Genomic DNA, 24943 nt, shown 5'->3' with positions numbered 1-24943 from the left:
GTTTCATCGTGTTGGCCAGGCTGGTCTTGAACTCCTGGCCTCAGGTGATCCTCCCGCCTTGGCCTCTCAAACTGCTGGGATTACGTATGTGAGCCACCCACCGTGCCTGGCCCCTTGACACATACATTTAACATCATGCCGTTCTTTCCCTCTTCTAGCTTCTAGCAGCAGTTGGCGTTCTTTGACTTGTGGCTGTGTCACTTCAGTGTCTGCCTCCTTGGTCTCTCTGCCTCCTTCTCATCTGTCTCTTCTCCTCTGTGTATCTGTCTTATGTGAAAATACATTTGATTGCATTTTGGGCCCAATCAGGTAATCCAGGATATAAATGCTTGCTCTCCCATCTAGATTCTTAAATTAATTTTGTCATAGAAGGTAATATTCACTCTTCTGCCATATAAGGTAATGCAGGTTCCAGAGATTAGGATGTGGACATATCTTTTGGGGGGCCGTCATTCATCCCACTATAATCAGTGTATTGGAAGGATCAACTGTAAATGTTGAAATCAACAAGAATTATGACAGTAGTAATGTTGGACTCCATGAAGGAGGGACAGTTTGGGTTTTGGTCTGATGATATGACATTCAAAATTGGAGTTTTAAGGAAAAGGGACAATGATCTGAGAGTGGCAGTGTGGTTCTAGGAGGACTTCTCCTCCACCTGGAGTTCTAGCTGTTTGAGGAGGGTAAGAAAGAAAGCAGCTGCCACTTGAAATGGCTGCAGGGAAGCTGAGCCTTCAGGGAATGACAGGTTTCCTCCTAGAGCCGTAGGTGAAGGCAACATTCAGAGAAGAGGTTGATGCATAAGCCTCGGACAGAGGAGAGATTTTGTCGATGGTGGACTATGAAGACAAGGAGAAGGGTTTTGAGAGTTGAGGATTAGGGTCACATGAGGGGATGTACTGAGCCTCGCAGGAATAAAAATCCAGGTGAGAGTCTTGGATTTCTTATTTTTAAAAAGTATAACCTGATATAAAGTTCGTGCTGGAATTAACCCGAGATAGGCAGATCGTAGTGCTGTGGCAGTGTGTTAGTTGAGAGGGTGTTGGTTGCCAGGAACATGCAGGGCTCTGGGTTCATCTTTTTACTCCTGTCGATAGTGTTCTGGAGGCCTGGGGAGAAGTGCTCTGAAACTCTCCTGGTCGACAGCTGACTTAAAACCAAAGCGACTGCTTCATTGGCCAAAGGCCTCCCTCTGAAATTCTGGACTTTCTAGAGCCTTCCAAAGGTGAGGGGGAATAGTCAGGGTGTTCTGACAACCTTTATCCACATTTTCAGTAGGTTGCTTGGGATGTTTTAAATATTGCTCCTTTCAATCATCTGAGCATTGCCCAATTCCACTGTGTTGTCTGCCGGCACGATTTATTCATAAAACCACTTACAGCCGCAAAAATGCTAAGTTTAAAACAAGAACATTCAAAATGGACTCAGCTGTTTAAAAAGATGGATGCATTCAAATAAAGAATTGGTGTGTAGTTTATGAAACAATAAGGCATTTTTTTCAATTGTAGCCTGATTATTCTTAGAGAGATGACAGGGAGGTTTTTCCATTGCAAAGAAGTGTATGACTTAACTTAAACCAAGCAGTTCTTCAAATGAGCAATTTCCTGTGGCAGTCATCATTTACCCACAGCCCTTTCGTCAACTTTAGATCTTTTTTTTTGTTCTTGCAGATGGCCACCAGAGCTGCACTGGAAAGTGCATCTTCTGCTTCCATGTGTGGGGAAGATCAGTGTGTTCTCTGTGACCCAGTAGTGTGAATTGCTTATCTGTTTCTGCATTAACTCAAATCTATCAGTGATCATTGCCTGAATGCCTCATGCTTTCTGAGATCTACAGGTACAGATTTAGGGTTGAACTCTTTCTCTAAATAAATTTAATCCATGTGTGTTATATGTTTCATATCTTCATTTGGTGACTACAAAATGTCCAGCTATGGAATGTGCATGTCAGTTACTCATTAAGCCTTTGGGTCGCCTTTGATAAGCCAGATCCTGTACTCCCTGGCATTCTCTTGCTCACATTCTTTCTGAATGTCTTCTCACAGTTCCAGCTTTTACATGCCCCTCACTCTACCCCAGACACTAATAAATTTCTACAGTTCTTAATTCCAGCTCATTCCTCTTGTTTAGGTTAAGACTCCTACATTCGGAGATCTCATGGATATTTCCGTCTTGAAGTCTCACTGGTTCTTCTGTCAGTATGTGGTTCTAATAATTTTTCAGTTCCTTTTCTTGGACTTCCAAGTAGATAATTACATCATCTGTAGGAAGCAGTAACTGAATCACTTTCTGATAGTTCTACCCCTCTCTCACTTTTTTACCTCTTTGTGTTGGTAAGAACTTTTAATTTGGGAGGAAGCAGTGCTTCCTGGAATTTCCTGGAAAGAATCACCTGGGCTGCTTGTTAAACATACAAAGTCCTAGGCCTTCACCCTTGGGAATATTAGTAGGTCTGGGTTGAGACCGAGGAGTCTGCTTTGTTTTATTTTTTAAACAAAGGCCCTGGACATTTTTTATCTTGAGAAAAGTTTGGAAAACACTTTCAGAGCAGTGCTAAATAATAGTGGCGATAGTCTTTTGTTGCTGCTTTTAGTGTGTCTGTACCGTGTGTGATGTCAGTGGACTGCTGGCTCTCCTCCTATTTTGACCTATGGTAGCATTTGTGACAGCTTTGGAGCTGTGGTGTGTCCGGGTGTAGCAATACAGTGGGCTATCTAAACAGGGCAGCGAGCTTTCTGTCCCGGTATTCATTCAGTGACGTCTCAGTTCCAGGCCCTGGAGAGTGCCCCCCATACACAGAAGCACATGGGAGGTCCTCTTAGTCTTCTAACTCTCATACTCCCTCTAACTCCCATCAGCCTTTCTTGGGATCCTGGCTGCCTGTGGATTTACTTCCGTAGTATTTGTGTGCTCTGCTCTTTTTGGTTTTAGCTGATTAGAACTTTTGTTTACCAAAACCTGAAATATTGGTCACACTCCTTCCTACTTCAGTTCTGCCATGGAACCCATTACTGCATTTGAGTGCCAGAGAACTGCCTGCTGCCTATATTCGAGAAGCAACTTCTAATACAAAGATGACTTTTAACACCTGAAAGTTTTCTCTTACAGGGTAATGTTTTGAAAGCTTTTACAGTTATGTCTCTGGTCTGAGACTCTTATTTATGTCTTCCACTCACAGGCAGCACTATGACAGTAATAAACTATTTGCAGTTGCCTAATACACTATATTTTCTTAGTTTTATGTCTTTGAATCTGCGATTCTAGTTGCCTTTATGTCCTCTCCCCCCCCCCCCCATCCTCCCAGCTTTCCCTTACCAACCTCTGTATATCCTTTAATTAGCTCAGGTATCACTTCTTTTTCTGATTGTCCAAGCGGATTGATGTGTCTCTTCATGGTCCGCTATATCACACTGAATACCTCTTTCAAAGCACTTTTCACATTACTGTAATCATCTTTATAGAATCTATTCATTTGTCTATATATTTCATTAGATTGTAAGTCCTTAGTTTATTTTCAGCCTTTGTATCCAAATTACCTGGTACACATAATCAATGTTTATTAAAGAACTTTATGAAAGTTGGCATTTTCCACTCGTTCCAGTTTTAAATTACTTTTGATTTTGGAAATGTTCATTTTATGCCCAGCCAACTTGCAAAAAATGTAGGAGATTGATAATATTCAGTTTTGGCAAGGGTGTAGAGAAGAGAACTCTTGAAGATTCTTGGTAGGAGTGTGAATAAATAGATAAATGCGGGTGACAGAATTTAAATTCATGTAACCTTTGACCCATCAGTTCTTCATATAGGAATTCTCCCAAGAAAAAACACTTGTACCAAGTATACTAGAATTTTTGTAGGAGAGTATCATAGAGTGTCATGGCAGCATTATTTGTGATAGCAAAAAAAAAAAAAAAAAAAAAAAAAGAAAAAAAAAGATGGCCAAAACACCAAAACATCCATTAGTAGTGAAATGATTAAGTTTATTATGGTATGTACTTACTATGAAATTCTGTGTAGTAGTCATAATAAGTGAAATGGATCTGGAAAGATCTGTTTTATTTTATTTATTTATTTATTTATTTTGAGGCTGAGTCTGACTCTGCTGCCCAAGCTGGAGTGCAATGGCGCAATCTGAGCTCACCGGAACCTCCGCCTCCTGGGTTCAAGTGATTCTCCTGCCTCAGCATCCCAAGTAGCTGGGATTACAGACACGCGCCACCATGCCCTGCTAATTCTTTTTTGTATTTTTAGTAGAGACGGGGTTTCACCATGTTGGCAAGGCTGGTCTTGAATTCCTGACCTCAGGTGATTTGCCTGCCTCGGCCTCCCAAAATGCTGGTATTACAGGAGTCAGCCACTGCACCCAAGCAGGAAAAATCTGTTTCATAATAGATAGGTAGTCATAATAAGTGGAATAGATGTGGAAAGAGGTTTATATTGAATGAGAAAAGAAAGTTATATGGCAGTATATATAATGATCTCAGTTTTGTAAAAATAGATTTGATTTCGTATGTGTTTATTATTTTTCCTATTTATACATGGGAAATTGTCTAGAATAGTATGCAAAGGAAAAAAGCTCTGTTTATCAAGTTATGCTGTTTAAATTGTTTGATTTTTTTCAATGATGTGTAATCTTCAGTATTCATTTAATTTGTTTTCCTTTGGAATGTCTGAGTTATCCTTTTTTGACCTAGCAAGTAATATATAATTTCTTATTATGAAATATATCAAGCATATAGAAAAGACTTTATTGGGTTTTTAACATTTTGCTGGATTTGCTTCAGATTCTTTTTATTTATTTATTTATTTTTTTTGGAGATGGAGTCTCGCATTGTTGCCCAGGCTGGAGTGCAGTGGCACAAGATCTTCGTTCACTGCAAGCTCCGCCTCCCTAGTTCACACCATTCTCCTGCCTCAGCCTCCCGAGTAGCTGGGACTACAGGCGTCCACCACCACGCCCAGCTAATTTTTTTGTATTTTTAGTAGAGACGGGGTTTCATCGTGTTAGCCAGAATGGTCTCGATCTCATGAGCTCGTGATCTGCCCACCTCGACCTCCCACAGTGCTGGGATTACAGGCATGAGCCACTGTGCCCGGCCCAGATCTTTTTTTTTAAAAAAGAAAGAAACATTACGGAAAAATTTGAAGCTCTCCATATCCTCCAAACCCATTTTCCTCCTTCCTCAGAGTTAACCTCTATTTTGAATTTGGTGTTTAGTATTTTTATTTATATTTTTGTTTTTTAATTACTCATATGTATGTGACCGTTAATGATTTATGGTGTTGTATCTCATGTTTTTAAACTTCATCAAAATAGCATCATGGTGCAGGTACCCTACAACAGTTTCCTTTTTTCACCTTCATTCTTTTTCAAATGATCTCCATGTTGATGTGGTTATTTGCAGTGCCATATAGAATCCATACCTGTTATCCTCCTATTGATTGACATTTAGCTTGTTTCTAATTTTCTGCTTTTCCAAACACAACTTCAGTGGATTTTCTGGTACAGGTCTTCTGGTGCAGCGTGGAGAGTTTCTCTTGGTTTGTTTTTAGGAGTGGAATCCTTGGGATGAGAGGAGCGTGCATTTTCAGTTTTATTTGATATTGCTAAATTACTCTCCAAGGTGGCTTTACTATTTTACACTCCTACCAGCAATTTATGAGCTTTACTTGTGGGTAATATATTACCTTTAATTCTCTTGTAAAGCAGTAAAATTCTCAACAGATTTTTTGAAAAAAAAGATTGAGACTATGAACTACTGGATATATAGAGAAAAGAAATTCTGTCCATGATTTTAAACTAATGTTTAATAGAAAAGCCAATACTCATTTTTCCCTGTTGTGTGTACTCTGATGGGTGCCAACACCCACCTCATTCCCCTGCCCCCATTTGAATGCTTCCCACCCAGGCTAAATTGATGACAGCTCAATTAGGAGCAAAGCTTGGCCTTGAACTTTGGCCAAAAACTTTTGTTTTTCCCTATACACATTCATGGCTTTTTCAGTTTTAAAGTACTAGCATTTCATGTAGCAATTTTTCATATTTCAAGGGTACACCTCTTAGCCCCAGGGTTGGTGTGTATGGAACCACAAATTTATGTTGGCTATAATGACAGATCTAGGAATGTGTCAGTCTACTGATGTTGAATTCTAGCAAATCTTTGTATTCTTTTTTTTCTCAAAAGGGAAGCCAAAGTTACTTGCTGCTGAGCACAAGATGCTGCTGTCCTTATGTAGCTCCCTTCTTGGCTGTCGTTGATCCAGTTGGAATAACAGTGGCTTCTTTTTCATGGGTTAAGGGGTTTTTGTAATTTATAAGCATGTTTCAGTTATGTGAACAAATTACATTGTATTCTACCTAGCACCTAGCAATTTTTTTTTTTTTTTTTGAGATGGAGTTTCGCTCTTGTTGCCCAGGCTGGAGTGCAGTGGCGCAATCTCAGCTCACTGCAACCTCTGCCCCCGAGGTTCAAGCAGTTCTCCTGCCTCAGCCTCCTGAGTAGCTGGGATTACAGGTGCCTGCCAGCACACCCGGCTAATTTTTTTGTATTTTTAGTAGAGATGGGGTTTCATCATGTTGGCCAGGCTGGTCTCAAAATCCTAACCTCGGGTCTTCTACCCGCCTCAGCCTCCCTAAGTGCTGGGATTATAGGCGTGAGCCACCGCGCCCGGCCCTACCTAGCCATATTTTTATAACTGTCAGCGAAAACTCCTAAGTCTTGGAAGATTAACAAAAATTACATGGATTATATTTCTCTCATATAATAATCAAAATTATAGCTTACCAGTTAAACTGGAGCTTAGCAATTCTAATTTTTCACTTTTTAATGCAGTTATTTTGAAGGCTTTTATAAAATAACATATTAGCTGAGTGATGTGTCACACGCCTGTAGTCCCAGCTACTCGGGAGGCTAAGGCGGGAGGATTGCTTGAGCTCAGAAGTTGGAGACCAGCCTGGGCAACATAGTGAGACCCCTTTTTTAAAAAAAAATATCAAAAAGAGAAATTACATAATTTCATTATGTAAAGTTCATTACATATGAACTTTAATTGTATAAAAATAAATGGGAATTTCAGGGTGGTGGATGGAGGGCATGCTATATAGCTTTTCCATTTACTTCTGGTGCTTAGATAGATTAGAATTTTTAAATAATCAGAAGTACAATGGGCGGGGCAGGCAGAAGGAAAGAAAAACCTTAGTAGGCCTCAGACTACGAAGAATCTCTGTGAAAAGTAGATGAGATCTGTTTGCAAAAGGAAACCTTAGTCCAGAACCAGTGCAGGCGAGCATTGCTGCTAATGATGGAGACAGTGTCTTCAGTGCTCTCGCTTGGAAGTGGTTGCTCTGGGGAACTGTGAGGGGCCCAGGGAAATAACAGGGCAATGCTGGCAGTGTAGCATGGTGATGGAGGTGTCTCAGGCAAGTGTAGAGTATATAGGAGCTTGGATCACAGAGACAGGGCAGGGTTCCGGGTGCTGGATGGATTCTAGGAAAACAGGAACTTACCTGCTAAGAAGACTAGCTATAATAAAGCTTTTCCATGAGGTGGCACCTTCCATCCCTCTTTCACTCTCACTGAAAACAACTGGCATTCCTGCCCTCCAGTGCAGGCAGCACAAAGTAGATGTCTGAACAGGAAGTCTTGACTACAGAGCTGAGCAATTCGTTAAAAATCACCCCAAATGAGAGGAACACAACTGGAGAAGATAACTGAGGAGGTAACAGAAGAATTTATCTCAGAAATAGAATTAATAGAATAAGCAGAACTAGATTTTGCAGGAACTATAGTTAATTCCTTGGAGAAATGTGAGCAGTTACGTTTTCTACCAAAAATAATTAAGTAGTGATCCTGGAAATTAAATTTTTGATTGTTAAAATAAGAAATTCAACAGATGAGCTGATTAAGAGGGTTTATAGCTGAAGAACAAATTTATGAGCTGGAAGCTAGAACAGAGAAGTATTCCTTAGTACATTACTACTATTATAAAGTAAAAGAAAACAAAGTATGGAGGATGGATTGAGGAGTTCCATCTAATAAGAGTTCCAGATAGAAGCTAAAGAAAATGCAGAGAGGTGATACTTAAAGAGGCAATAGATCCAGTTTCAAGATGGTTGACCAAGCACATCCTGACCTCATCCCGTTTCTACACCAAATCCATAGAAATGGTAAGACATTAAGTTAGACTAATAAATTCCCTTTCAAGATTAAAAATAAGAAATGTTCCATGCCCAAACCCGTAAGACATCCTTAAGTGAAGGTGGTATGTGTTAAAATGAGAAGTTGCAGAAGGGAGCCACTTACACTGCCTGGAGGAAGTTCTCACTACTACTGGGACCCCAAAGCTGCTCAGCCAGCTCCTTCAGAACAGGCTCAGCCAAGGATCCCCAGCCAGGAGGCCACTGTTGACTCAGATTGCAAGTGGACAGTCCTGGAGGATGTCTGTGTGGCCAACAACCATGAAAATCCAGGGGAAGCCTAGCACAACAATATAAAATATGAACGTATGAAGTATCAACAGCAGAATTATACCCTAGGAAGCAGAGCAATCAGAGGAAACTTTAAATATAGGTAAATATAATTTCCGTAAAGGACCAAGGATAGACTTTCTGTTGACTCAGATTGCAAGTGGACAGTCCTGGAAGATGTCTGTGTGGCCAACAACCATGAAAATCCAGGGGAAGCCTAGCACAACAATATAAAATATGAACATATGAAGTATCAACAGCAGAATTATACCCTAGGAAGCAGAGCAATCAGAGGAAACTTTAAATATAGGTAAATATAATTTCCATAAAGGACCAAGGATAGACTTTCCTGTGCATTAAAACAAGCAGAAATCATAAAATAAGAAATAGGCAGTGGTGAAAATGAAAAATATAGTTGTTAAAGTAAACTCATTGGATGGGCTACATAGCACATTGGATGTGGCTAAAGAACAAATGAGTTAACTAAAAGATCAGGGTGAGAAGAAGTTCTTCCAAAACTTAGCACCAAGAGACCAGAAATAGAGTATGAAAGAAAAGTTGAGGCATTTAGGACAGTATGGAAGTTCCCTTATTTATCTAATAGGAGCTGTAAGTGAAGAAAATTGACCAGAGACAATGTTTGAAAAATTGAGGCCTAGGCTGGGTGCGGTGGCTCATACCTATAATCCCAGCACTTTGGGAGGCCGAGGTGAACAGATCACTTGAAGTCAGGAGTTTGACACCAGCCTGACCAACATGTTGAAACCCCATCTCTACTAAAAATACAAAGATTAGCCGGGTGTGGTGGCACATGCCTGTGGTCCCAGCTACTCAGGAGGCTGAGGCAGGAGAATCGCTCGAACACAGGAGGTGGAGGTTGCAGTGAGCCGAGATCGCGCCATTGCACTCCAGCCTGAGTGACAGAGAAAGACTCCATCTCAAAAAAGAAAAATTGAGGCCTGAAAATATTCTAGAATGTCTGAAGATTATTTCAGAACATCTGAAAATATTCTAGAATTTCCAATACTGAAAAAGTATGAACCCTTAAATATTAAATAGAATATGCATCATTGTGATAATGATGAAGAGAAATTCTTAGGCAACACTGGAGAGAAAAGACTGATGATCTTCAAAAGAATCGAAATGCAAGTGCTAGATTTCATCACTGGTTTTAAGAAAACAATAGCACAGTGGTTTTTTTTTTTTGTTTTTTGTTTTTTGAGATGGAGTCTTTCTCTGTCACCCAGGCTGGAGTGCAGTGGCACAATCTTGGCTCACTGCAAGCTCTGCCTCCCAGGTTCATGCCATTCTCTTGCCTCAGCCTCCTGAGGAGCTGGGACTACAGGCGCCCGCCGCCACGCCCAGCTAATTTTTTGCATTTTTAGTAGAGACAGGGTTTCACTGCATTGGCCAGGATGGTCTCGATCTCCTGACCTCATGATCCGCCTGCCTCAGCCTCCCAAAGTGTTGGAATTACATGCGTGAGCCACTGTGCCTGATCAACAATAGCACAGTGTCTTTAAGCTGCTGAAAGAAGTAACTCTGAACTAAAATTCTATCTCATCCATACTAGCTTTCAGCAGTGAGTGTACCACAGTAGCATTCTCAGACTTTAAGGACTTTGCTGGAAAAACTCTTTAAAGATATCTTGACTGGGCACAGCAGCTCACACCTGTAATCCCAGCACTTTGGGAGGGTGAGGCGGGAGGATCACTTGAGCTCAGGAGTTTAAGACCAGCCTGGGCAATATGGTGAAACCCCATCTCTACAAAAAAATACAAAAATTAGCCGGGTGTGGTTATGCATGCCTGTAGTCCCAGCTACTTGGCAGGCTAAGGTGGGAGGATTGCTTGAGCTCAGGAGGTCGAGGCTGCAGTGAGCCATGATCACTCCACTGCAGTAAGAAAGAAAAATGAACTCAGAAGGTAATAATGGGATCCAAGAAAAAAGAAGGAAGCAGATAAATCAGGAAAACAACGATGGTCCATCTAAGCAAATATTGGTTGTAAAATATAAGATGACTTTTAATAAGTTGCAATTTAGGTCAACAAAGTTAGCAACATGGAATTTTATGGGTAGGTGGAGCAAAAAGGGAAATAAGAACATGTCACAGAATTCAAGAGGAATATATTAAATGTAATTAACTCCAACTTGTAAGCAAATATAATTTTAAATATGCATTAAAAATTTAAGGGTGACTACTAGACAAGTTAGATATAACATATAAAGCTTTAAACCTATTATAACAGTGTAGTAGAAACAACCTTGACCAATTCAAGAGAAGACAGGAAAGTAGGAAAAAAGAAAGTCATGGAATATAGAAGATACAAAATAAGTCCCAGGATTAAATTTAAATATATATATTGATATGTTTATCTGTAATCAAATATATATTACTGATATATATCAGTAATCAAATGGAAAAAACTAAACTCATCTACTTAAGAGATAAAACTCAGATTTAAGAAAACAGAAACCACTTGTGCTATGTTAGAGGATACAGTTAATAAATATTACAAATATTATAATTTTATGAAATATTAATATGAGATAAAACAACTCAAAGCAGGCAGCATTGGGATGGACCAAGGGAGAGTTCAAATGCTAGAAAGTGAAAGTTGTCTAGAATTGATATCAGCACAAGCCTGTTTATCCTGCTCTTAGTAACACTGCATGTTTGTGGGTGTATGTGTGTATTTATGTGTATGTAAACATATACATACGTAATTATTACAGAGGCATTCTGAGTGATGTCCCTGGTTCTGCCCTTTTCCCTTCAGTCTGTTCTAAATATAGCAGCCACAGTGGTTCTGCTAAAAAACATCAGATCCTTATCTGCTGGATGCACTCCAAGAGCTTGTCACCTAATTCAGGGTAAAAGCCACAGTCCTTACAGTGGCATACAAGACACTAGCCCACCTGACCCCCTTACCTCTCAGCTTATCTTCTGCCCTACTCTCCCTTACTCCACTCCGGGCTCACTGCGCTCACATCTTGCCATTCTTCAGCACACCAGGCAAACTTGCATTTTTAGGGCCTCGCGCTGGCTCTTCCTTTTGCCTGGAGAGCCCATTCCCCAGATGTCCATGTGCCTCACTCCCTCACCTCCTTCTGTTCTTAGGAAGAAACCTTCCTCACCACAATGTAGTAAAACTGGAAATTAACAACAGAAAGGGGGAAAAAAAAAAAACCTTAACACACATCTTGAATTTAAAAAGAATGTAAACTTCTAACTTTATGGAATGACAAGAGTTCATCATCAAAATTAACAAAATTAAATGACTGGAAAAGCACAGTGTACCTAAACCTATGCCTTGCATCTCAGATGATACTTGATGAAAAATTATAACCTTACATGTACTTTCTAGGAAAGAAAAGATCGAAAATAAAGGAACCTAGATTTCAGTACTCTGAAACTGAAAGAAGTACTGATAAATCAGAAGTAAAAGAGAGTAATAAAAATGAACCTAAAAATTATTGAAATAGAAATAAGAAACTTGATCAGGATAACAAAAAGATGGTTGTTTGAAAAAAATTAGTAAAACAGGTCTAATTTATTGACTAACTTCTTATAGTACAAACATAATTTCAGAAATGAAAACAGTGATATGGGGTGCAGACAATTTTGCTTTTTGTAATTATAAGAAAATACTATGAACAACTTTATGCTGAATTGGAAAACCTAAATGCAATATACAGTTTTCTAAGAAAATAGATATCACCAAATCTGGTAAAAAAAGTAGAAAATCTTTAATAGTCAACAAGCAAGTTAAAAATATTAGAATGAGAATCTAAGATCTACATTCCAAAGAAAGCATCAAGCCCAGACTGTTTAACAGGTGAATTCTCTCAAAACTTCAAGAAACAGATAATGTTCATTTTATATATACCATTTCAGAGTACAAAATTGGAATGTATCCAACCAATTTTACTAGGCCAGCATAACCTTCATCCCCAAACAGGCAAGGACAGCACCAAAAAAGAAAACTATAAGCTGTCCTCCCTTAAGAATACAGTGCATCTTTGGGAGGCCAAGTCGGGTGGATCAGCTGAGGTCAGGAGTTCAAGACCAGCCTGACCCAACATGGTGAAAGCTCGTCTCCACTAAAACACAAAAATGAGCTGGATGGTGGTGGGTGCCTGTAATCCCAGCTACTCCGGAGGCTGAGGCAGGAGAATTGCTTGAATCTGGGAGGCGGAGGTTGCAGTGAGCGAGATTGCGCCATTGCACTCTAGCCTGGACAACAAGAGTGAAACTCCGTCTCAAAAAAAAAAAAGAAAAAAGAAAGAAAGAAAGAATACAGGTGCATGACTCTTAGTGGTAGATTTTTTTAAAAAAGAATACAGGTGTAAAATTTCTACATTAAAAAATTAGTAAATTAATTTGAGCATTATCAAGTAGCACTTATCCTGGAAATGCAAGAATAATTCAACTTGCATTTAAAATAATTGAATGGAAAGTCTGGCCAGGTATGGTGGCTCATTGTTGTAATCCCAGCACTCTGGCAGGTCGAGGTGGGAGGATCACTTGAGGCCAGGAGTTTAAGACCAGCCTGGGCAATGTAGCAAGACCGTGTCTCAACAACAACAACAACAACAACAACAAAAGAATTAACTTAGCATAGTGGTGTATGCCTTTCGTCCTAGCTACTCAGAAGGCTGAGGTAGGAGGATTGCTTGAGGCCACGAGGTAAAGGCTATAGTGAGCCCTGATTGCACCACCTGCACTCCAGTGTGGGCAACAGAGCAGTATTCTGTCTCCAAAAATAAAAAAAATAAAAGAATAAAAGATCTATCCTATCTTGTTGCACCAACCTAATTGCTGACTCCAGCAACATGGCAAACTAAGCTAAATTGTAATCTCCTTTCTCCAATGACAGAGACATGCACGCTGGATTAAATATAACAACAACAATTGAAATGCAGAATTTAGCTTGACTGAAAGTCAGAGAAAGCCCTGGCTATCAGAATTAAACCTAACACTCTAGTGTTCCAGGGGTCTATCAGATTGGATACTGGATTTAGCCCTATAGGTTAGGGTTTGGTGCCCCCATGACGTAGGAAATCTGTCTTGGATTCACTCAAGGTAAGTAGAACTAGTATTTCTGTAAAGGCCAGGACTTTAGAAGAGCTGCCTCCTTAAGAAAGAGGGGCTAGAAAAACTCCAGTGGCCCAGAGAAGGTACAAAAAATATCCAGCAGCCAGGCTCTGGGAAAAAAGAAAACATACAAAATCTACCTTGAAAAACTGAAGTAATAATCTTTGTCAAGCCAAAGTGTTAAGTACAAGTTTAAATTACTTTAAATTTGTGAATGAAAATTTTCTGAAAAGTTTAGAGGAAAGATATTTTATTCCAGTGAACAGATTGCAAACTGTGGAGATGCAGCCTTTGGCACAAAATGAAGGCACTTTCTGAGAGAACCAAGAAGAAAGGGATTATAGAGAAAGTTCCTGTCCAGGTTCCCACTCTGGTCCACCTATGCACGGGAGGGTTGCAAACTTGCCTAGTTCTGATTGGTTGATGTTTGCTGAGTTCTGATTGGTTGATGTAAGTCACAGTCTGTTGCCTGATGTAGGAACAGACAGTTATGAAAGTCCCAATGTTAAATAAATGTGGGATTTACTGGGAAGGCAGAGTATGTGTGTGACCTCTAGACAGCAAATGGCTGCTTGGCTGTATTTGAATTTAGGCCATTTGCCAGTCAGGATTCATCTAGAAGGATTGGCTCTTTCAGAGTTCACAAGTTAAAAATTTAGTTTCTATGTAGGGCATGGTGGCTCATGACTGTAATCCCAGCACTTTGGGGGGCCAAGGCAGGCCGATCACTTGGGGTCAGTAGTTTGAGACCAGCCTGGCCAGCATGGTGAAACCCCATCTCTACTGAAAATACAGAAATTAGCCAGGCATGGTGGCACATGCCTGTAGTCCCCGGTGAGAGTAAGACTCTGTCTCAAATAGATAAATAAATAAATAAATAAATAAATAAATAAATAAATAAATAGTTCCTCAGACACAGTAGCAGCATTTCTAGTGTTCAGCAACCACATGGGGCTAGTGGCTTCCATATTGGACAATGCAGGTATAGCATGTCTTCATCATCCCTTAAGGTTCTGTTGGATAATAGCACTGCTCTGAAGTACCTACCAGAAGTAGACCAAAAAAAAAAGCTCTCTGTAGCCATACACTTCTACAGCTCAGTTCAAATAGGACTCCTATGCAGAAAACAACCCCTGCTAAAGGTGAGTTTATTATCAAAAATTGCAAACCCAATCACAAAACAATCTACTGTGAGGGAGAATCAGCAAACAAACACAACAGATAGGTTTAGCATGCCAAGAACTTTAGAAATAGCACATTCAAAAAGTTAAAGAAATGAAATTGGGAATAGTGACATTGTTAAAAGGGACAAGTTGAATGAAAAAAGGCCAAATTGAACTTTCAGAAATCAAAAATATCAAAGTTAAGCTCAATAGAAAGTTAGGGACTGATCGAGTGAAAATTAGGGTATGGGAATTAGATCTGATTAAATTAATCAGAATACAGAGTGCTGAACATAGATAAAAGGAGATGGAAAGTGTGAAAGGCGAGTAAAGGATATAAAGGGTAGAACAAAAAGATCAATCCAGATTTCTGTACCCAGCTAATCTATTCCAGAGCAAAGAAGAAATAAAGATATTTTTCAAAAAAACTCAAAGAGTTTGTCACCAGCAAAACATTGCTGAAGGAATTAATGAAGGATATACTTTGAGCAAAAAATAATTTGAGGCAAGAAGGAAGAAATAGTGCAAAGTGGAATTGATAAATGTGGATCACTCTAAGCACCAGGTATAAATAATAATTACTAATTTTGGTGAGCTTATAATAAGGTGCAGCTGAAGTACCAAATAACTATGGCATGAAACTGGCTGAGGCATGATTTAAGTTTAAAGGACATAAGCTACTAGATGAGGTTACAGATGTTGATTAAGATTGTGATTAAAATAGAGAAAGTTCTTGACTTGTCTGAGGCTTTAGCCGGCTTTGGACCAAGAGTCTGCCACTGGGGGACATTTTTCTGCTTGGATCCCCTCAGATGGTGTGGCTTGGAGCTGAGGATGATGTACTCAGAAAGAGAGTAATTGGAAGTGAAAATGACAGGAATGGCCTCAAAGGCACCAATCCTGAGCTTTTTCCAGTAGGCTGTTATGGTCCCAATGTCAGGGCCTGTCAGCATATACCCTGAGCTGAAGATTGTGCTGTGCAAAGAATTAGCTTGAGGTTGATTGAAAACACAGTGATCTGAGCTCAAGAAAGTTTTTCAGAGTGTCTCAGTGCTTGTTATCTGAGGAAAACAAGTCTCAGCCCTAGCACAGGAACACACATGAAACCATTGCAGTGAGTCGCCTGCTGCTGCCCACTTTGGAATCTGCCAGTTGGACACCAACTCAGTTGGACACCATGTCCCCACCCCTGACTCACCTTCATGACCCAACCCCGAGCCCAGAGGGTGGTACTCCGCATCTCCCTCGCTGGGCTGCGGTTTCCTGTTTCTTTCTAGCTCCTCGTGAGGATGCCTCACTGCCCTGGCTGTCCCTCCCAGTCACCAGCTGTTCTTTCTCTGAGTAATTTTACATGTTGAGGGGCTGTTTGTACCACGAAAAGAGGGACAGACCTAGTTATGTGAGCCTTACGTTTTACACTAAGTTTTAATTTCTGTGCCTGTATGTTAACGTCTAATTCATAAAACTATTTTGAGAGTTAAAAGCACCCATTAAGTCCCTGACACTAAGTTCTCAATAAATGTTACCTTAATTTAACAACAACAAAAGTAGCTGCTAGAAGAGTAAACTCAAAGAGCAAATTTCCAAAAGAGGAAAATAAAATAAGAAAAATAAAACCTGAAAAGGACAAAAAGGAAAAAGATGAAACAAGTAATGACATAATAAGCCATAAAAATGAATAAAAATATATTACTAATCAGTAAGTTTATTAAAGTTTCTAGATAAAAAGCAACAGTTGTCAAATATTTTTAAAAATCTGTCTCAGCCAGGTGCAGTGGCTCATGCCTGTAATCCCAGCACTTTAGGTGGCCGAGGTGGGCAGATCACTTGAGGTCAGGAGTTCCTGACCAGCCTGGCCAGCATGGTGACACCTGTCTCTATTAAAAATACAAAAATCAGCTGGGCATGGTGGCGTGTACCTGTAATCCCAGTTACTTGGGAGGCTGAGGCAGGAGAATCTCTTGAACTCGGGAGGCGGAGGTTGCAGTGAGCCAAGATCATGCCACTGTACTCCAGCCTGGGCGACAGAGCAAAATTCTGTCTCAAAAAACAAAAACAAAAACAAAATCTCTGTCTGTGCTGTTTCAAGGGACAGCCAAAAAATAAGGACACAGAAAACTTGTAAGTTAAGAATAAAAAAGACTTGCCAGGTCAAGTACTAATCAAAACAAATTTGTTGAAATTATATTAGTCTTAGAAAAAGGATTTTAAGGCAAAAATCTTTACCAGAGAAGTTAGAATGGTAAACTTTGTATATTTTATCATATTTATAAAGTCTTTACCAGAGATGGTTTATCAAAGATAAAAAGACAAAATTAACAATTCTACACTAATACATGTCAAATAATGTAGCTGTAAAATATATAAATTAAAAGTTACGGCGGGGTGCGGTGGCTCACGCCTGTAATCCCAGCACTTTGGGAGGCCAAGATGGTGGATCACGAGGTCAGGAGATCAAGACCATCCTGGCTAACATGGTGATACCCCGTCTCTACTAAAAAAAAAAAAAAAATACAAAAAATGAGCCGGGCGAGGTGGTGGGCACCTGTAGTCCCAGCTACTCGGGAGGCTGAGGCAGGAGAATGGTGTGAACCCGGGAGGCAGAGCTTGCAGCGAACCGAGATCACGCCACTGCACTCCAGCCTGGGCAACACAGTGAGACTCCATCTCAAAAAAAAAAAATAGGAACACAGTAAGATTAAGAAATACATTTTCAAACTGGATAATTTCAATCTACCCAGCAATGAATGATTGCACTTTTTTTTTTTCAAATACACAAAAATTGACCACACAAAGGAAGCCTCAAAAAAGAATTAGTATCGTAGAGACTATATTCTCTGGGAAATCAAGGGCAAAAAGATAAGAACTGTACATTTGGTTATTAAAAGCTAAGCTGAAATGAACAAATTTCTAAAACACCGTTGCTTACCAAAACTGATTCAAGATGGAATAGAACACCCAAATAATAACCTAATTATTAAAGAAATTGAATTTGCTCAATATATTTACACAAAGGAAACAACCAGGCCTGAGTGACTTTATGTGAATTTCAGCAAATATTCTATTAAGAATAATTGCAGTATTATACAAAATTTCCCAGATTCTGTAAGAAGTAATGAGCACTCCCAATTTCATTTTTGAGGCTGGAATAACCTTGGTACCGAAGTCTTAAAAGTCAGCAAGAAAAGGAAAATTACAAGCCATTCTCTTACAAACATAAATGAAAACATGAAGAAAATAGTAGAAAATTCAGCAGTGTTTAGGAAAAATAATGTATCATGACCACACTGGTTTTATTTAGCAATTAAGGGTATATTCTTATAATTTACCACATTCATAGATTGATGGATTAAATCCTTATAGTTATCTCAAAGGACTCATATAAAATATTTGTTAAACCCAATATCTGAGCTGGGCACGGTGAGGCTGAGGCAAAAGAATTGGTTGAACCCCGAAGGTGGAGGTTACAGTGAGCCGAGATTGCGCCACTGCACTCCAGCCTGAGCGACAGAGCAAGACTCAGTCTCAAGACAAAAACCAAAAACCCAACATCTATTGATAATTTAAACACACACAGAACAACAACAAAAACCTTAGTAATCCATGGGTAGGAGAAACTACCTTAACCTAATGTAAAGTATATGTAAAATCTGATAGCATCTCTTACATTTACTGGCAAAATATTGAAAATGTTTAAGATCAAAAACAAAATAAGAAGGCTTGTTATCTCCAGTTTTATTCAACATTTTATTGGCAACCCTAAGAAACTGTAACCATTGTGAACTATTGGTGGAATTTAAAATGGTGCAACTTTTGTGGAAAGTAGTATGGTGGTTCCTCAAAAAGTTAAAAGCAAAACTACCATATAACCCAGCAATTCCACTAATGGGTATATAACCAAAAGAATTGAAAGCAGGGTCTCAAAGAGATGTTTGTACACTCATGTTCATAGCAATGCTGTTCATGATAAAGGGACGGAAGCATCCTACATGGCCGTTGGCGGTTTTCAGGGGCTGGAGGGAGGGGGAAAAGCGCATTTTTTAAATGAGTATGTACTTTCAGCTCTACAAGATGAAAACATTCCTGAGATTGGTTGCACAACAACGTGAATATACTTCACTCTACTGAACTGTACTTTTTAATTTATTTATTTATTTTGAGACCGAGTCTTGCTGTCATCCAGGCTGGAGTGCAGTGGTGTAATCTCAGCTCACTGCAACCTCTACCTCTGGGGTTCAAGTGATTCTCCTGCCTCAGCCTCCCAAGTAGCTGGGATTACAGGTGCGCCCACCACCACGCCCGGCTAATTTTTTTGTATTTTTAGTAGAGACGGGGTTTCACCATGTTGACCAGGCTAGTCTTGGACTCCTGACCTCAGGTGATCCACCCACCTCAGTCTCCCAAAATGCTGGGATTACAGGCGTGAGCCACCACGCCCGGCCCGAACTGTACATTTTTAAATGATTGAGCATTGCACTGCAGCCTGGGCAACAGCGAGACCCTGTCTCTAAAATAATAATAATAAAATGATTGTGATGGTAAATTTTACGCTATGTATATTTTATCACAACTTATAAAAAAGAGCAGGGCTGCTATATACAAAACCTGTTTATAAAATAACTAGGAATAAGAACAGACATATAAATCCTTTATGGAGAAGAATTTGAAACTTTATTGAAAGACATTAAAGAAGATTTAAATACGTGGGGAAATGAACACAGTTATGGAAAGGAATGGTCAGTATGCAAAGATGTCACTTCTCTCCAGAATTATCCATAGATTTGATCAGTTCCCATTGAAATCCCAACAGGATTTTTGGGTGGTAAATGACAAACTGATTCTAAAACTTAAGTGGTAAGTGCAAAGGGCCAAAGATAATGAAGACACCCCTAAAGAAGACTGTAGGTCCGGGGCACTTGCACTTCCTGAAAAGACAGGAGGAAGCTATAGTCATAAAATCACTGGTGGTGTGATAGAGACAGAAGTAGAATATATATCCAGCAGGAATATACGTAGTAATAGTCCATTTATTAAATAATGGACTATTAAATGATAAATGTAAGTAGTAAATGTAGGACAAAATTGGAATATTTCCTGATACCTATCAAGACATTATTTCTAAGTAGATTCAGACTTAAATATGAAAAGTGAAGACTATACAACATTTTAGACGGTAGTTTGGGAGTATACTTTATAGCCTCAGAGGGAAGTATTTCTTAAGATACAAAAAGGACAGAATATAGAGGAAAAAATTACTAAACTGGGACCACTGATACTTAAAGATGTTCATCAGAAACACAGAGTGAGGAACAAGCCTCAAAATAGGAGTTGTTTGTAAGATACAACTTTCCTAGGGTTAAAATACAAAAAGTATAAAGAACTCTAACAAATCAGTTAAAAAAAAAAAAAAAAATCCAGTGCAACCCTATGACAAAGACAGGAACAGGCATTTCACAGAAGAAGAAACACAAATGGCCCATAAACATAGGAAAAGAGGCTCAATCTTTTTAATAACCAGGGAATTGCAAATTAAAACCACAGTACCATTCATCACCCACCAGCTTGGCAAATGTTAAAATGTCTGGCAATGACAAAGTTGGCCAGAATGTGAAGTTTAAGGAACTCTCACACAGCTGATGAGAGTGGAAATTAATGTAACCACTTTGTAAAAACGAGTTGGCAGTGCTTAGTAAAATTGAATGTGCATAACCCTATGAACCAATAATTCCACTCTTATGAAATTCTTATACATGGCCATAAGAGACAGGGACAGGAAAGTTATACCAGCATTGCAAATGAATGAAAAACATGGAAACACCCCAAATGTTCATCAGCAGTGGAATGGATATATAAATTACAGTGTAATTAACCAATGAAATACCATCAAGCAGTGAAAAAAAATGAATTGCAATTATATCCATCAAAATGGATAAATTGTAACATAACTGAGTGAAAGAAGCAAGTTGCAGAAGAATATATAGAGAGCTATACAGGTTTTATACATATCTAAACAATGTATTATATGTAATTGCTAAGATAATAAAGTCAAAGAAATGATTAATACGAAATCCAGGATAGTGATTATCAGGAGAAGAGGGGGTAGAGTGTGAGTGGGATATAGTATTAGGATGAGGGCCCATAAGGAGTCTTCAGAGTGATGAATGTTCTGTTTCACAGGCAGAATAGTGGGTAGGTAGGTATTTGTTTTATAACTTTTAAAACTGTACAGCTGGGTGTGGTGGCTCATGCCTGTAATCCCAGCACTTTGGGAGGCTGAGGTGGGTGGATCACCTGAGGTCAGGAGTTTGAGGCCAGCCTGACCAACATGGTGAAACCCCGTCTCTACTAAAAATACAAAAATTAGCCGCGTGTGGTGGCGTATTCCTGTAGTCTCAGCTACTAGGGAGGCTGAGGCAGGAGAACTGCTTGCATCCAGGAGGCAGAGGATGCAGTGAGCCGAGATCACGCCATTGCACTTCAGACTGGGAAACAAGAGCGAAACTCTGTCTAAAAAAAAACACTGTACACATTTTATACTCTTTGGTGTGTGTATAGATATGTATATTTAGAAACAGGGTCTCACTCTGTCACCTAGGCTGGAATACAGTAGCACTGTCGTAGCTCACTGCAGCCTCAGACTCCTGGACTCAAGCGATCCTCTCGCCTCAGCCTCCTGAGTTGCTAGGACTACAAGCATGTGCCATCACACCTGGCTAATGTTTGGATTTTTTTTTTTTCTTTTTGAGATGGAGTCTTACTATGTTGCCCAGGCTGATCATGAATTCCTGGCCTCAGGTAATCCTCCCACCTTGACCTCCCAAAGTGCTGGTATTATAGGCGTGAGCCACCATGCCCAGCCTGGTATATTTAAAAAATATAACCTGTAGTATTTTTAAGAAAGGATAGGAAATGTTTTGAAATTTGGTAAAGTGGATTACTATATTGAAAACACAATATCCTATTTGAAATCATTGCCTAAGAGTATTTAGAGAAGATTTAACTTTCTATGTTAAGAACTCTCCATTAAATCAGTTTTAGAGTGCAAGTTGGGAGAAAGTACCGAGACCTCAAAGAGTGTCTCTGATATAGGAGCTTAAATGAAGTGGAGGAGACTCCAGGTCCTGCACGTGTCGTGTTCTTCTTCTGCCCTCGCGCCCTCTTTGCTTCCTTAAATTTTTAGTTGTCGATTCTCGAGTCTGGGGCTTCATCTTAGGGGCTGACTGGACAGAAGAGCTAATGCCCCTGTCTTGACACAGCATTTTTCAAACTCTTGCTTAGAGACTTTGTTATAGTAGCCTCCTAAACTAACTCATTATCAAACTTCACTTCAGGTCCAAGTCATACTCTGAGATCTTTTAAGGAAATCACTTATTTATGTGTTTAGACAACCTGATTGGATACATAGTTTTAAAATTTGTAAGGTAGTATCCTTTTTAGGCCTTAGTTAATACTCCAATTACATGTCTTTACTTCAGGTTTTTTTTCTTCCCATACATACCAGGCTTCCCTTGGTGTGCTTTAATTATTTGGAATTCATCTTGATGTATTGATTTTACTTTTCTATTTCATGGCTATTATTTTTAGGATGGAGCTAAAGTAGTCTGTGTGGTAATACGTTTCACATACATTACATGAATTAATGGCCGATACAGCAAAAAATCATGAAATTAATACATGGATGACAGATGTAGTGTTTCCTTATAAAGGTGAAAGTAAGGTGTTCTCTTTGATATCCTCTGATTGCCTCTACTTGTAATCCTCAAAAAATAAAAAAAGATTTATATGGTTTTACTAGGTAGGTAAAAGCAATCTGGAAAATTCATCTAGGTAAATAATTTGTTCAAATACAAAGATGAATAAGATGTAAATCCTACCCTCAGAAGCAGCAGTATAACAGAGATGGACAAACAAAAACTGCAGTATGGAGCTGGGCGTGGTGGCTTATGCCTGTAATCCCAGCACTTTGGGAGACTGAGGCGAGCGGTTCGCGAAGTCAGGAGTTCAAGACCATCCTGGCCAACGTGGTGAAACCCCATATCTACTAAAAATACAAAAATTAGCCAGGCGTGGTGGCATGCACCTGTAGTCCCAGCGAATCGGGAGGCTGAGGCAGAAGAATCGCTTGAACCTGGGAGGCAGTGGTTGCAGTGAGCCGAGATCGCGCCACTGCATTCTAGCCTGGTGACAGATCGAGACTCTGTCTCAAATAAATACATAAATAAATAAAAATAAAAATTGCAGTATAGCAGCAGTATAGCATGGTAAGTGCAACAGTGGAAATAGGTACAGGTAAATGGGTAGCCTGGAAAGGCACTTGCTGTCGTATGGAGCAGTGAGGAAAGTTTTCACAGAGGAAGGGATGTTGACCAGCAGGCTTGAGAGATGAGCAAAAAATGTACAGAAAGATAGATTGGGAAAGGGAGAGCTGGAAAAGGCATGTGCCAAGATACAGAGACCTAAAAGAGCACAGTGTATATTGAGTTAACTGTGAGCGGCTCATCATTTACGTGAGTGGGAAGTGGAAAGAGAGAGAGGCAGGAGTCAGGTGTGAAAGCTTTTGTATGGAAAATGAAGGCATTTATTTAGATCTCATTCTGTAAGTGACTATCAGCCTTTGAAGGGTGTTAAGCAGAAGGGTGACATGATCTCTGGGGGCAGTGCAGAAACTGTTGTTGTGCGGGAAGAATCAGCGTCACATCATGACTTCTTGATGGGCAAAAGGAAAATGGAAAGAAGTTAGGGGAGAAGTTGAGAATTTCTGCTATGTTTCGCTTTATATACTTTCAGGAAATTAGGTTACATGTAGACTTTTCCCAGAATTTTTTTTTGGGGGAGAGGGGGAACAGGGTCTTACTCTGTCGCCCAGGGTGGAGTGCAGTTGGCACAATCTCAGCTCACTGCAGCCTCGACAACCCAGGCTGAAGTGATCCTCCCACCTCAGCTTCCCGAGTAACTGGGATTACAGGTACATGCCACCGCACCAACTAATTTTTTTGATACTTTTTGTAGAGACAGGGTTTCGCCATGTTGCTTAGGCTGATCTCAAACTCCTGGGCTCAAGTGATGCACCTGCCTCTGCCTCCCAAAGTGCTGGGATTATAGGAGCTAGCCACTGTGCCTGACCAAGTTTTCCCAGAATTTAATGTGTTGAAGGGAATAGTAGTAGGTGATTTGGAGCCAATATACAAAGTTTCTGAAAAAATTGTATTATTGAGTCTTTATTATAAGTTTTCATTAACTGTGCCTGTATGGTCTTACAGGCACACAGATTTTTGTTTATTTTGTGTTAAAATACTACAGCAAGCAGCGTATAGAAGTCTAGTGGGGACGTGGCATTGATGAGGCAGACAACTGCAACCATGTTTTATTTTCCAATTTAAGTGGCACATATGATAATAAACTGCAGAGGCAGCAGAATGAAATAGTTAAACTTTATTACAGTTAATATCCTGCCAAGAAAATCTCAGATAACAGTGTTATTTTAGGGGAATTGGGTGGACAGTATAATCTGTATAAAAGGAGCCTCCTCGGAGCTTGCAGTGAGCTGAGATCCGGCCACTGCACTCCAGCCTGGGCCGCAGAGACAGACTCTGTCTCCAAAAAAAAAAAAAAAAGGAGCCTCCTTTAAATATGAGTTTTAGAAGTGAAGGTTCTAGGCTGGGTGTGGTGGCTCACACCTGTAATCCCAGCACTTTGGGAGGCTGAGGCAGGTGGATCACCTGAGGTCTGGAGTTCGAGACCAGCCTGACCAACATGGTGAAACCCTGTCTCTTCTAAAAATACAAAAATTAGCCGGGCATGGTGGTGGGCGCCTGTAATCCCAGCTACTTGGGAGACTGAGACAGGAGAATTGCTTGAACCTGGGAGGTGGAGTTGCAGTGAGCCGAGATCACACCATTGCTTTCCAGCCTGGGCAACAGAACAAGACTCCATCTCAAAAAAAAAGAAAAGAAAAAAGAAGTGAATGTTCTATTTAACCTGATTGTGGCATGTTGTTTACTTTTGTGCATATTTATGATTGACTCTTAGATTTGGTAGTCTTTGGTGGGTATTATTCTACCTTCCAGAAGAATGTATTGTATGCCAACTTATTTTTGTAGCTTTATATATCGTAATGTAGAGTCCTGGGTCTGCATATTATGAACGTACTCTGTATCCAACTACATAACCAGACCCTTAATATCAAATGTTCTGGCTCATGTTTATTTGGGAATAT

General features: G+C 39.8%; 1 protein-coding gene across 21 annotated transcripts in view; it reads left to right on the top strand.

Moving 5' to 3' along the window:
• Window positions 1-24943, top strand: part of DTNB (dystrobrevin beta) — a 300375-nt gene that overhangs the window by 119782 nt on the left and 155650 nt on the right. The gene's annotated exons all lie outside the window — the stretch shown is intronic.

This window comes from Chlorocebus sabaeus, chromosome 14 (assembly GCF_047675955.1).
Source record: "Chlorocebus sabaeus isolate Y175 chromosome 14, mChlSab1.0.hap1, whole genome shotgun sequence".
Taxonomy (NCBI): Eukaryota; Metazoa; Chordata; class Mammalia; order Primates; family Cercopithecidae; genus Chlorocebus; species Chlorocebus sabaeus.
Note: the sequence above shows the minus strand (reverse complement) of the source record. Positions and strands in the feature narration are given on the sequence as shown.